Source organism: Cebus imitator, unplaced genomic scaffold, assembly GCF_001604975.1.
Source record: "Cebus imitator isolate Cc_AM_T3 unplaced genomic scaffold, Cebus_imitator-1.0 Scaffold18, whole genome shotgun sequence".
NCBI lineage: Eukaryota > Metazoa > Chordata > Mammalia > Primates > Cebidae > Cebus > Cebus imitator.
The window spans coordinates 5,705,696-5,718,178 of NW_016107333.1; the positions used below are offsets into that span (position 1 = coordinate 5,705,696).

The following is a 12,483-nucleotide window of genomic DNA, read 5'->3' on the forward strand; positions in this document are numbered from 1 at the left end:
GGAAGGAAGGAAGGAAGGAAGGAAGGAAGGAAGGAAGGAAGGAAGGAAGGAAGGAAGGAAGGAAGGAAGAAACTGTTTATCTGTCAAAAAAGAAAAAAAAAAAAAGAATAGTTACAATGGGCCGGGCTCGGTGGCTCACACCTGTAATCCCAGTACTTTGGGAGGCCAAGGTGGGCAGATCATGAGGGCAAGAGACCAAGACCATCCTAGCCAACATGGTGAAACTCCATCTCTATTAAAAATACAAAAATTAGGCCGGGCGCGGTGGCTCACGCCTGTAATCCCAGCACTTTGGGAGGTCAAGGCAGTTGGATCACAAGGTCAGGAGATCAAGACCATCCTGACCAATATGGTGAAACCCTGTCTCTACTAAAATACAAAAAAATTATCTGGGTATGGTGGCGCACGCCTGTAGTCCCAGCTAATTGGGAGGCTGAGGCAAGAGAATTGTTTGAATCCGGGAGACAGAGGTTGCAGTGAGCCAAGATCGCACCACTGCACTCCAGCTCTGGCGACAGAGCAAGACTCCAACTCAAAAAAAAAAAAAAAAAAAATTAACCATCCTTTTCTTGGGGTTGCGCTACTGTCCAATGAGCGCATAGTGAGAGCAGTGCTGCTTACGCCTAAACAACACACCCACATCAACTAGAGCTTTGCTTTACCTTGGTGATTATAAAAAAAATTTTTTTTTAATACAAAAATTAGCTGGGTATAGTGGCATGTGCCTATAGTCCCAGCTATTTGGGAGGCTGAGGCAGGAAAATCCCTTATATCCAGGAGGTAGAGGTTGCAGTGAGCCAAGATCACACCACTGCACCCCAGCCTGGCGAGTAAGTGAGACTCCATCTCAAAACATATATATTAAAATGACAAATTTTATGTTATGTATATTTTATCCAATAAAAAAACTAAAGCTAAAGAAGTAGGAGCTCCTGCCAACTGGGTAGTAAAAAATAAGCAGAAGCTGGGCACAGTGGCTCACACCTGTAATACCAGCAGTTTGGGAGGTCAAGACAAGAGTATCATTTGAGCCCAGGAGTAGGAGACCTGCCTGGGCAGCATAGTGAGACACCCCCCCCACCTCTATAATTATAGAAATTTTTAAAAAGTTAAAAAATTAAGCAGAGTAAAAACAAAAACACAAACACAGTAACTAACAGTTGTATTCATTTCGTAGCTTATCTAAGAATAATTGGGAACAAATTCCTTCAGATATTCCAGGACTGCTGGATTTATTTAGGATTCACCTATACTGTGTTGCTCATGATCTTCCAACATATTCATGATCACTTTGAGTATAGTACACTAATTGTCTTCACCTGTAGCAGAGCAAAGAGCAAATGACAGGCAAATGTTCTTGGGGAGAAAAATGGAGGAACCAAAATACCCTTTTCTGAACAGGTACAGAACTAACATAGGATTTATGTAGCTAAGCATAGAAGGAAGAGCTCAGTTCTCTGCTTCTAGTTGAGAATAGAATCAGCAGATATTGTGACAGAAGAGAATTAGATTAGTTAAGAGAAAACCTTCCTGGGAGTCCTTTCACCACTGTAGATGAGAGGATTGGACTAGGAATATCTAACACCTCCCTACCTCTAACAGTACAGGACTCTATTTCTTTTTTTTTTTTTTTTAAGACAGGGTTTCACCATGTTGGTCAGACTGGTCTTGAACTCCCAACCTCAGGTGATCCACCCGCATTGGCCTCCAAAGTGCTTGGATTACAGGCGTAAGCCACTACGCCCGGCCTTTTTTTTTTTTTTTTTAATTTAATATATCACACTAGTCCATTAAGGACTCCATTCCTTAAAAAATGAATGTAAATTCACATTGTCGAGCGCCTGTGGCTTGTGTGGCACTGTGCCAAGTGCTTTTTTTTAGCTTTAGCTTAATCTACTCTCATGAGTCCAGGAAATTAGTATTACAACCCCCATTTTATATACAAGGAAATAGGCTCAGGTAATTTACATAACTTATTCAAAATACCAGAGCTAGGAAGAAGCACAACTGAGGACCAAGACCAGGGATTCCTGATTCAAAGTCTTATGCTCCCTCTTACGCTATGCTACAGAGTCTTCCTTTGTGGAGATATTTGCGATGAGGAGAGAGTTGACTCTAGGCTATGGCCTGGGCCACCTCCTGCTCAAAAGCAGGATGCCTTGGAGCTGCTTCTCCCATCATTATATCAGAGCCAGGGAGAGGGTGCTGCTGATACTGCCACTCCCCAGAAATTGAGCTGGAAACTCTGCCCATCAGTCTTCAAAGCTCTTTGCAGGTGCTTACCTGTGCTTGTAAATCACAGGACCATTCATTTCCCAGGTGAAGAGGTTGCAGCCCTAACAGAAGAAAAGAGACTTGACCAGAAAAGGACAGTGTCTCTTGACAGAGGTGTGACCTTTCATCTTTTTGAGTCCTCTGACCTAGAATGGGAAGAACAACAACAAAAAAACCAACAAAGTTTCAGTGGAAAACACATGGATGTGGGTGAAGGATCTTGTGCTTAGGTTTTGCCAGAGGACATGCCAGAACAATTTCCCATCAGTCCTGGTCTTCTGGCCTCTGGTCCATTCCATACAAACTCCACAACAAGGTATTTGAGGCCATGGTACACCTCTCTCTTTTTCTTTTCTTTTCTTTTTTTTTTTTTTTACAGATATGTGCCATTGCAGTGAGCTGCAATCTCCGCTTCTCATGTTCAAGCAATTTTCCTGCCCCAGCCTCCCGAGTAGCTGGGACTACAGCTGTGCGCCACCACGACCATCTAATTTTTGTATTTTCAGCAGAGATGGGATTTCACCATGTTGGCCAGGGTGGTCTCAATCTCTTGGCCTAATGATCCGCCCACCTTGTCCTCCCAAAGTGCTGGGATTACAGGCATGAGCCACTGTGCCTGGCCTTAATATGATTATTCTTATATTCTCTGTGAGAATGTCTCAACTACTGTTTTCTCCAAATGCTAAAAAATAATTTTTTTTTTGAGATGGGAGTCTCACTCTGTTGCTGAGACTGGAGTGCAATGGCATGATCTCAGCTCACTGCAATCTCTGCCTCCTGGGTTCTAGAGATTCTCCTGCCTCAGCCTCCCTAGTAGCAGGGAATACAGATGTGTGTCACCAGACCTGGCTCATTTTTGTAATTTTAGTAGAGACAGGGTTTCGCCGTATTGGCCAGGCTGGTCTTGAACTCCTGACCTCTGCTGATCCACCCGCCTTGGCCTCCCAAAGTGCTGGGATTACAGGCATAAACCACTGTACACGGACTAAATGCTCAATTTAACAAGCACTTACTGTCTTATGTGCAGATGTTGTGCTATATTCTAGGGATAAAAGTTGGAGAAGACATAGTGCCTTGTTGAATGGCTGGATGAATAAAAATGCTCCTCTGGGCCGGGCGCGGTGGCTCAAGCCTGTAATCCCAGCACTTTGGGAGGCCAAGGGGGGTGGATCACGAGGTCAAGAGATCGAGACCATCCTGGTCAACATGGTGAAACCCCGTCTCTACTAAAAATACAAAAAATTAGCTGGGCATGGTGGTGCGTGCCTGTAATCCCAGCTACTCAGGAGGCTGAGGCAGGAGAAGTGCCTGAACCCAGGAGGCGGAGGTTGTGGTGAGCCGAGATCGCGCCATTGCACTCCAGCCTGGGTAACGTGAGTGAAACTCCGTCTCAAAAAAAAATGCTCCTCTGGATCTCACCCAGAAATTTGCCTGGTACCCACTCCAAAAAAAATAAAATAACTTATCACAGGGGATTTGAGCAGAAGAAAATAAGAAATATAAAGTTCAAAGTCATTAACCTGGCATTCAAGAACTTCTACAATCTGATTCTAATTTTGTCTACCTACCACACTCTTAGCTCTAGCCAAACTCAACTGTTTGTACTGTTTGTTGTCCTAGAAAACACTATGTCTCCACTTGCGTGTTTGTTTGCCCAGGCTCTGGTCTTCTCCCACGATTTCTCTTCCTATTTTTCTCTCCCATTTTTACTATTTCATTCCACCCTTTCTTTTTCTTTCTTCTTTTTAATTTGATCCTCCCACCTCAGCCTCCCGAGTAGCTGGGACTATAGGAGTGCACGACCATGTCCCACTAATTTTTGTATTTTTTGTAGAGATGGGGTTTTGCCATGTTGCCCAGGCTGGTCTTGAACTCCTGGCCTCAAGTGATCTTCCCAAAGTGCTGAGATTACAGGAATAACCACTGCACTCAACCTCTTTCCTTCACTTTTACCTCCTCTCCTCCCCTTTTCCTTCCTTTTCTCCCTCCCAGAGGTTTATTTCAATACTTCCCCCTAATTTTCCTCTCGTTTATTTCCTGACCTCCTTCCCTCTCCACAAGACTTGCCAGTGCCCTCCATGATTGTGCACAATCTCCTCCCTTTGAGGGCAAAAGATAGGTAAGATAAGACAATTGTAAGTAAAACAGCTTTTAGATCTCATCACAAGAAGCCCTCAGAGTGGGTAGAAAAAAAGGGGGGAGAAACGAAAGGGGAAGAGATCTTAGTGGCAGAGAAGCTGCCTGAGGACTGCGCGTGAATCTATGGAAGGCATCCTGCCGGTTATTTACCTCCAACCCACCCCCAGCTTTCCTTTCCTCCTTCTGATCAAAGAATTAGGAAAAATTAGAACTGCAAAAATCCTTAACATTTTTTTACTCCACCTCCAAGATTTTGCCACTGGGAACTGAGGCATAGAAAAGGGAAGCAACTAGCTGATGTCACTCAGTAAGGCTGGAGCTCAGCAGAAACTGGAATCCCAGGCTTCCCGCCCCCCAGACCAGTAAGTGTCCTTCCACCTATACCACAATCTTTTTTTTGAGACAGAGTCTCACTCTTGCTGCCCAGGCTGGAGTAATGGAATGAAATGGTGCCATCTCGGCTCACTGCAACCTCTGCCTCCCAGGTTCAAGCGATTCTCCTGCCTTAGCCTCCCAAGTAGCTGGGATTACAGGCATTCGCCACCACACCAGGCTAATTTTGTATTTTTAGTAGAGATGGGGTTTCTCCATGTTGGTTAGGCTGATCTCCAACTCCCAACCTCAAGTGATCCACCCACCTTGGCCTCCCAAAGTGCTGGGATTATAGGCATAAGCCACCGCACCCGGCCTATACCACACTCTTAAACCTCTTTCCTCTTGTCACTATTCCTCTCCCTTTATTCCTACTCCACCAGGTTTGGGATTATGTCTAAGGATTCCCAATCTCCTCCTAGTGAGTATAGGGGCTAGTGAAGTAGAGACAAACCACATTAGTTCTGGCCTAAATCTTAGGGGCATAAAGGGTGGTGGCACGGGATGGTAAAATGTCAGTCTTGCCTGTAAGGGCCAGTCTCCTCTTTGGAAAGCCCCATTATAAGCAGTCTGTATTGAGTTAGGGGATGCTGTGTTTCAGCTGGCCATCCTGCCAGGACCCCTCCTCACCCTTCCAGCGTGGCTAGCTGCCTAGAGACCCTATCGTACCCCACCAGCCGCAGACTTAAAGCAGAGGCCACCCAGGCACAGGATGGTCCGTGGCTGCCGGAGGTTGCTGGAGGCAGGGGGGAGGAAAGGGTTTCCAGCAGCTCTGCTTTCAGTCTGCTCTTCCACTCCACAAAGGGCCACTGTCTGAGCACAGAGGGACCCTGGAGGGAGGCCTCCCAAGGTGCTCGGCAACAGGGCCGGGTTTCATCACACTGGGCCTCCAGGCCAAGTAAACATCAGAGTAGAAACAGGCCCAGCAGTTTCTGCAGACCAGCTCCTGGCTCCAGGCAGGCTCAGTGGCATCCTCACCCAGGGCTTTCCTGAGACAATAAGGAGGGCTAAGGTCATTGGCCCAATTTCATAGCTGCAGAAAAAAATAATAAAGAATGGGCTTTATCCAAGTTCATTTCCCATTGCTCAAGGAGCAGACAAACATCCTATATCCCTCTTAAGGGGCAGGAGTTTTTTACGATAACTTTTTTTTTTTTTTTGAGATGGAGTCTGGCTCTGTCGCCCAGCCTGGAGTGCAGTGGCATGATCTCAGTTTACTGCAACCTCTGCCTCCCGAGTTCAAACAATTCTCCTGCCTCAGCCTCCCAAGTAGCTGGGACTATAGATGCACATCACCACATTCAGCTAATTTTTGTATTTTTTTTTAGTAGAGATGGGGTTTTGCCATGTTGGCCAACCTGATGCACAAGAACTTTTTAAATTAGTTCAGAGTGAGAGAGGCCTGTGAACTGAAGTAATTAAGGAAGACTTCCTGGAGGAAGTATGATTTACGCTTAGCTTCCATGTTTGGGTAGAATCTCCACAATAAATGGACAGGAAAGAGAAAGGCATTTCAAGCAGACAGCATAGCACTGACAAGGTATAGCCTCTGGAAAGCAGGAGTATTTGGGGTCAATAAAGAGCTCTAGCTAAGGTAGAGGATTCACATTGAAAAGGGTAGCAAATAAGGCTGGAAAATTTGGTTGGGAGTTAAACCACAGCTAGTCTTTTGTTTTGTTTTGTTTTTTTGAGGCAGAGTCTCACTCTTCACCCAGGCTGGAGGGTAGTGGCACCATATGGGCTCACTGCAACCTTTGCCTCCCGAGTTCAAGTGATTTTCATGCCTCAGCCTTCCAAGTAACTGGGATTATAGATGTGCACCACCACATGGGGCTAATTTTTGTATTTTTAGTAGAGATGGGTTTTACCATGTTGGCCAGGCTGGTCTCAAATGCCTGACCTCAGGTGATCTGCCCACCTCGGCCTCACAAAGTGCTAGGATTACAGGAGTGAGCCACTGTGCCTGGCCTAGACCACAGCTAGTCTTAATAGCCAGGTTGAGGAGTCACACGCAGAGCAGCGATGGGATGAAAGCAGAATTTTAGAAAACTTAGGATGGTGTGAAAAAGGCCCTAGATTGAACCCTCTGGATAACCTTGGCCTGGTTATGGCAACTTTTGGGGACTTAGTTTCTTCAGCGTTAAAATCAAACAGTTGCAGTAGAAAATCTAAAGCCCCTTTACATTTCTAAAATGCAAAGATTCTCCGATGGGGAAACATGGACCATACAGAATGAAGAAGGGAGACCAAGAGGCTGGGAGGACAGTCTGGAGGCTATGGCCAACCTCTAGATATCTCCGGGCTGCATTTCTGCAGTGAATTGCCTGCCCAAAACTGCAAAAAGGCTATTACCACCACCGCCACCACTGTTAGGCACTGTGCTAAGTACTGCCCCTTTTTAAAAAAATTTCATTTTTGTGAATAGAAAATGCATGCACACACTGCAAAATCTAAAAGTAATAAGAAGATGTAGATATAGTAAAAATGTTTCCTTCTTCCCCTATTTCTGGCGACCCATTTCTTCTTCCACTGTTAACAGCTGAGTAACCTTTCAGTTGTACCTGAGCCTATACCTGTATAAAGATTTTATGAAATTTTTTTCTTTCTTTTTTTTTTTTTTACAGAAATGAGTGCATTGGCTAGGCGTGGTGGCTCACGCCTGTAATCCTGGCACTTTGGGAGGCAGACCACCTGAGGTCAGGCGTTCGAGACCCAGTCTGACCAATGTGGCAAAACCCTATCTCTACTAAAAATACAAAAATTAGCTGGGTGTGGTGGTGTGTGCCTATAATCCCAGCTACTCAAGAGGCTGAGACAGGAGAACTGCTTGAACCCAGGAGGTAGAGGTTGCAGTGAGCTGAGACTGAGCCATTGCTCTCCAGCCTGGGTGACAGAATGAAACCCTGTCTCTACTAAAAATACAAAAATTAGACAGGTGTCATGATGCATGCCTGTAATCCCAGCTACTTGGGAGGCTGAGGCAGGAGAATTGCCTGAGCCCGGGAGGAAGAGGTTGTGGTGAGCCGAGATCACACCACTGCACTCCATCCCGGGTGATAGAGTAAGACTCTATCTCAAAAATAAATAATAGCATGTTTCTTTTCTATTATAAACAACACATTCATGAATATACTTTACATTTGTCATTCAGCATATGCAGAAATATGTCCATGGGTCTGGGCGTGGTGGGTGGCTCACGCCTGCAACCTCAGCACTTTGGGAGGCCGAGGTGGGCGGATCACCTGAGGTCAGGTGAGATCAGGGGTTCAAGACCAGCCTGGCCAACGTGGTGAAACCTCTGTCTCTACTAAAAATACAAAATTAGCTGGGCGTGGTGGAGGGCACCTGCAATTCCAGCTACTAGGGAGGCTGAGGCAGGAGAATCACTTGAACCCAGGAGGCAGAGGTTGTGGTGAGCCGAGACCATGCCATTACACTCCAGCCTGGGCGAAAAGAGTGAAACTCTGTCTCAACAACAACAACAAAAAGAAATGTGTCCACACGATATGTTCCCAGAATTGGAATTGTGCGTTTTTTTGTTTTTGTTTTTTTTGTTTTTTTGTTTTTTTGAGATAGAGTCTGGCTCTGTCGCCCAGACTGGAGTGCAGTGGTGCCATTTCAGCTCACTGCAACCTCCGCCTCCCAGGTTCAAGCAGTTCTCCTGCCTCGGCCTCCCAAGTAGCTGGGACTACAGGTGCCTACCACCACACTCAGCTAATTTTTGTATTTGTAGTAGAGATGGGGTTTCACCATGTTGACCAGTGTGGTCTTGAACTCCTGACCTCAGATGATCCACATGCTCAGGCTCCCAAAATGCTGGGATTACAGGCATGAGCCACCGTGCCCAGCCACGCTGACCTTTTTATATATTTTAATATGTACAACAATAATGTAAGGTAATCATAATTATACTAAGTATACAAATGAGAAAAGGCACAAAAAGCTTCAATAACTTAGTCAAAGTCACATAGCCCTTATGTAGCAGCACTGAGAATCTGATATAGACAGTGTGACACTAGAGCCAACACAATCATTCCACCAGTGGTTCTCAGACTTTAGCACACACCAGCATGAACTGGAGGCCTGTTAAAACAAAGAGCACTGTGCCCTACACTAAAAGAGTTTCTGATTCAGTCCATCTGTGGTGGGGCCCAAATTTGTTTTTGGTTTTTTTTTTTGAGATGGAGTTTCACTCTTGTTGCCCAGGCTGGAGTGCAATGGTGCAATCTCGGCTCACTGCAACCTCTGCCTCCTGGGTTCCAGTGACTCTCCTGTCTCAGGCTCCTGAGTAGCAGGGATTACAGACGCCCGCCACCATGCCCAGATAATTTTTGTATTTTTAGTAGAGATGGGGTTTTACCATGTTGGCCAGGCTGGTCTTGAACTCCTGATCTCAGGTGATCTGCCTACCTTGGCCTCCCAAAGTGTGGGATTACAGGCGTGAGCCACTGTGCCCAGCTGAACTTGTATTTTAATAAATTCCCAGGTGGTCCAGATGCTGCTTGTCTAAGGACCACACTTTGAGAACCACTGTATTCTACTAGCTCTCCCACTTTAGCTGTGCAAATAGCTCAGAAAGAAAGAAGTTGGTACCCAGCATGTGGCTTTGACAAGACTAGAGTTGAGAGACACTGGAGAGTGTCTGGAGCCTATAAGGCTATCCTCCATGAGGACAGAGTGAGAGTCTGGCAGAGGCACATGGTACTCAATAAATACTTAATAAATGAATAAATAAAGGAGGTACAAATGCTCCATGCAACTTGTTGCTGCCTCTTTTTCCCATCACCACAGGAGTCCCCTGCCCCTGGGAAGCCCCACTGCCCATACTGGCTGAGATCCAAAACCATGCTATGAAAGCCCTTGGGAGTAAAGCTGTTCATTTCCTCCCATGGCCTATAATGAAATCAATGAGGCAGCCAGGACCCTGTTATTAATGGAGAGACAAGATCTTAGCATGCTAGGGCTAGTTCGAGACAAGCTAGTCTGATGCTCTCATTTTATTATTATTAATAGCAATAACTCATAGCACACCTATGCAATTGACATGCTTGCTTTAAAAAAAAAATCCCTCTGACCAGTATTTCCTTCCCCCTTATTCTGGTACAGTACATTTCTTTCCAGGAGGGAAGCCATAGCATGTGGTTGGTGTGGCTGGCGCGCGCGCGCACACACACACACACACACACACACACACACACACACACACACACAGGCTGGGAGAGATTTAAATTCAGGAAGAGGCTGGACGTGGTGGCTCATGCCTGTAACCCCAGCACTTTGGGAGACCAAGGTGGGCAGATCACTTGAGGTTAGGAGTTTAAAACCAGCCTGGGCAATATGGCAAAACCCTGTCTCTACAAACCCCCAGCTAAAATACAAAAATTAGCTGGGAATGGTGGCACCCACGTGTAATCCCAGCTATTTGGGAAACTGAGGCATGAGAATCGCTTGAACCCGGGAGGCGGAGGTTGCAGTGAGCCGAAATCGGCCCACTGCACTCCAGGCTGGATGACAGAGCAATATTCTGTCTCAAAAAAAGAAAAAAATTATTATTTCAGGAAGAGATCTGAGGTCTGCGGGATGACCCTTCTGCTGAGCAGCAAAGCACTGACAGAGATTTCCCCAAAACCCGCAAAAAAAAGTTTTCAAGGTCAGGAATTGTGTCCTGAGGACCCCACACACCAACCCAACTCCTCAAGATGCTGCATCCCTTACAGAATCAGATTCCTAAACTCAGACTCCTTGAGGTCCCGCAGCCTGTTCCCAGCCCCGGCTCTTCCTCCAGCTGTTCCTCATCTGGCCCCAAGTCCCATCTCTGCTGCCTGCCTGTACCTCAGCTTCTGTCCTGGGCTCCCTTCCCTGTAGGAACCCAGGCAGCTGGAGAGGAGGCGGCTATCCCTCAGCCAGATTGGTCCCAGATGCACTTTAGGGGGGCAACCTGACACCCACCTGCAGAGGGACAGATGTGGCCAGTGGTGGCCACCAGCAGACATGTGCCTCAGACACAGATGCCGCCGGTCAAGCCAAGCCAGCCAGGGGCGCCCAGGAAGGGACAGCCAAGCGACTGTCATTCTGCACACTCTGTCCATGTGGGGCAGCTGCACCCAGCTGCCGCCACAGTCAGCGACTAACAGGGCAGCTCCGAGGGAGAGGGCCTCGGCAGGGGTCAGCAAGTCTCTGGAAGCCGGCAGCGCCACTCGGACCAGAAGTCACCAGAGTCAGTCCGTGGGTGTCAGCCGGCTCAGCAGATGGGGTAAAGCAGTTGGGCGCGGTAGCTCACGCCTTTAATATCAGCACTTTGGGAGGCTGAGGCGGGTAGATCACCTGAGGTCGGGAGTTTGAGACCAGCCTAAGCAACATGGAGAAACCCCGTCTCTACTAAAAATACAAAAATTAGCTGGGCATGCATGCCTGTAATCCCAGCTATTCAGGAGGCTGCAACAGGAGGATCGCTTGAACCTGGGAGGCAGAGGTTGCAGTGGGCCAAGATCACACCTTTGCACTCCAGCCTGGACAACAAGAGCGAAACTCCGTCTCAAAAAAAATTATATATATATATATATGTGGGGTCAAGCAGCTAATCGGACACAGGAACCTTGTGCTCAGTCAGACACAGACAGTGGCGGCCTGTCACACAGCTCGCTAAGCACAGATGGAGGCTGGTCAGGCAGAGGCAGTCAGGCCGCCCGGGTCAGACGCAGCCCGTCAGGCCCAGACGCCGGCGGCCGAGCCAGAGCAGCCAGCCAGCCAGTCAACCAGTCAGCCAGCCAGCCAGCCAGCCAGCTGCGGTCAGAGCCAGCAGTCTTGGTCTGTCAGGCACCCATGAAATCTGCGTTCAGTCAGACGGAACCAGACACACTCATATTATTATCAGGCGGTAGCGACGCCTGTGGTCAGTCAGGCACAGGGGCAGGCTCAGAGGCAGCCCATCGGGCACAGACAGAACTAGTCGAGTTGCCGCTGTCGAGTGGGACCAGGGCCTCTCTCACAGCAGGGCGTTGCTGGAGGCGGAGCTTTGTCCCGGGCTGAGGCTCGTTCCGGGGCGGGGCTTCGTTATGGGTGGAGCGTTGGCTAGAGGCGGGGCCTCGTCCCGGGCTGAGGCTCGTTCCGGGGCGGGGCCCTGTCTCCCCTCCCTGCAGCCTCCGGGCGTTGCCATGGCAGCCGCAGCCCGATGCTAGACTGCCAGCGGGTCCAAGAACTCGAGGCCCTTCCAACGCTGGGAGCGCTGGGAGACCCTGGCGCCCCAGCGCCTACCTAGTGGGACCGACTCTACCTAGTGGCCAGAGGGTTCGGCGGACCGCCCCCCGCACAGCAGCAGAGTCCCAGCTGCGGGGTCGTCACTTTCTCATCCCCGTGCTCAGGCGGGCATGATTGGGGGGCTGGGAAGGACTCACGTAAGGCGACGCAGCAAGAAGTGACAGAGACTCAGGCCCTCCGGAGCTCCAGCTGCTCACCTGACCCTGCACCGCCCGCCCCAGGAGGAATCAAACCTCTGTAGGCAGAGAGGTGAGGCGTATCCCCCAGAGCAGCCCTGCGGTGATGTGATTAGAGGACTCTGGCGCAACAATGTCAAGGCGACCACTCACCTTGTGCCCAGCCCTGTAATGAAAGGTTTATATACAATATTTCACCCGAGCCTCATAATTTTGCTTTGGGATTCTATAATGATTCCCCCACGTTTTTTTTTTTTTTTTTTTT

At 48.1% G+C, this 12,483-nt stretch overlaps 1 long non-coding RNA gene and 1 other non-coding gene across 2 annotated transcripts in view; one reads left to right on the forward strand and one right to left on the reverse strand.

Annotated features, from left to right (window-relative positions):
- The window catches only part of LOC108292207, a 42,789-nt gene that overhangs the window by 16,316 nt on the left and 13,990 nt on the right, over positions 1 to 12,483 (reverse strand). Inside the window, exon 3 of the long non-coding RNA XR_001820195.2 lies at positions 2,284 to 2,420. This is a non-coding gene — a long non-coding RNA (uncharacterized LOC108292207). The remainder of the gene's footprint in view (positions 1 to 2,283; positions 2,421 to 12,483) is intronic.
- Positions 558 to 680, forward strand: LOC119469302. Its single transcript, XR_005198105.1, has one exon. It is a non-coding gene; the product is annotated as a U4atac minor spliceosomal RNA (small nuclear RNA).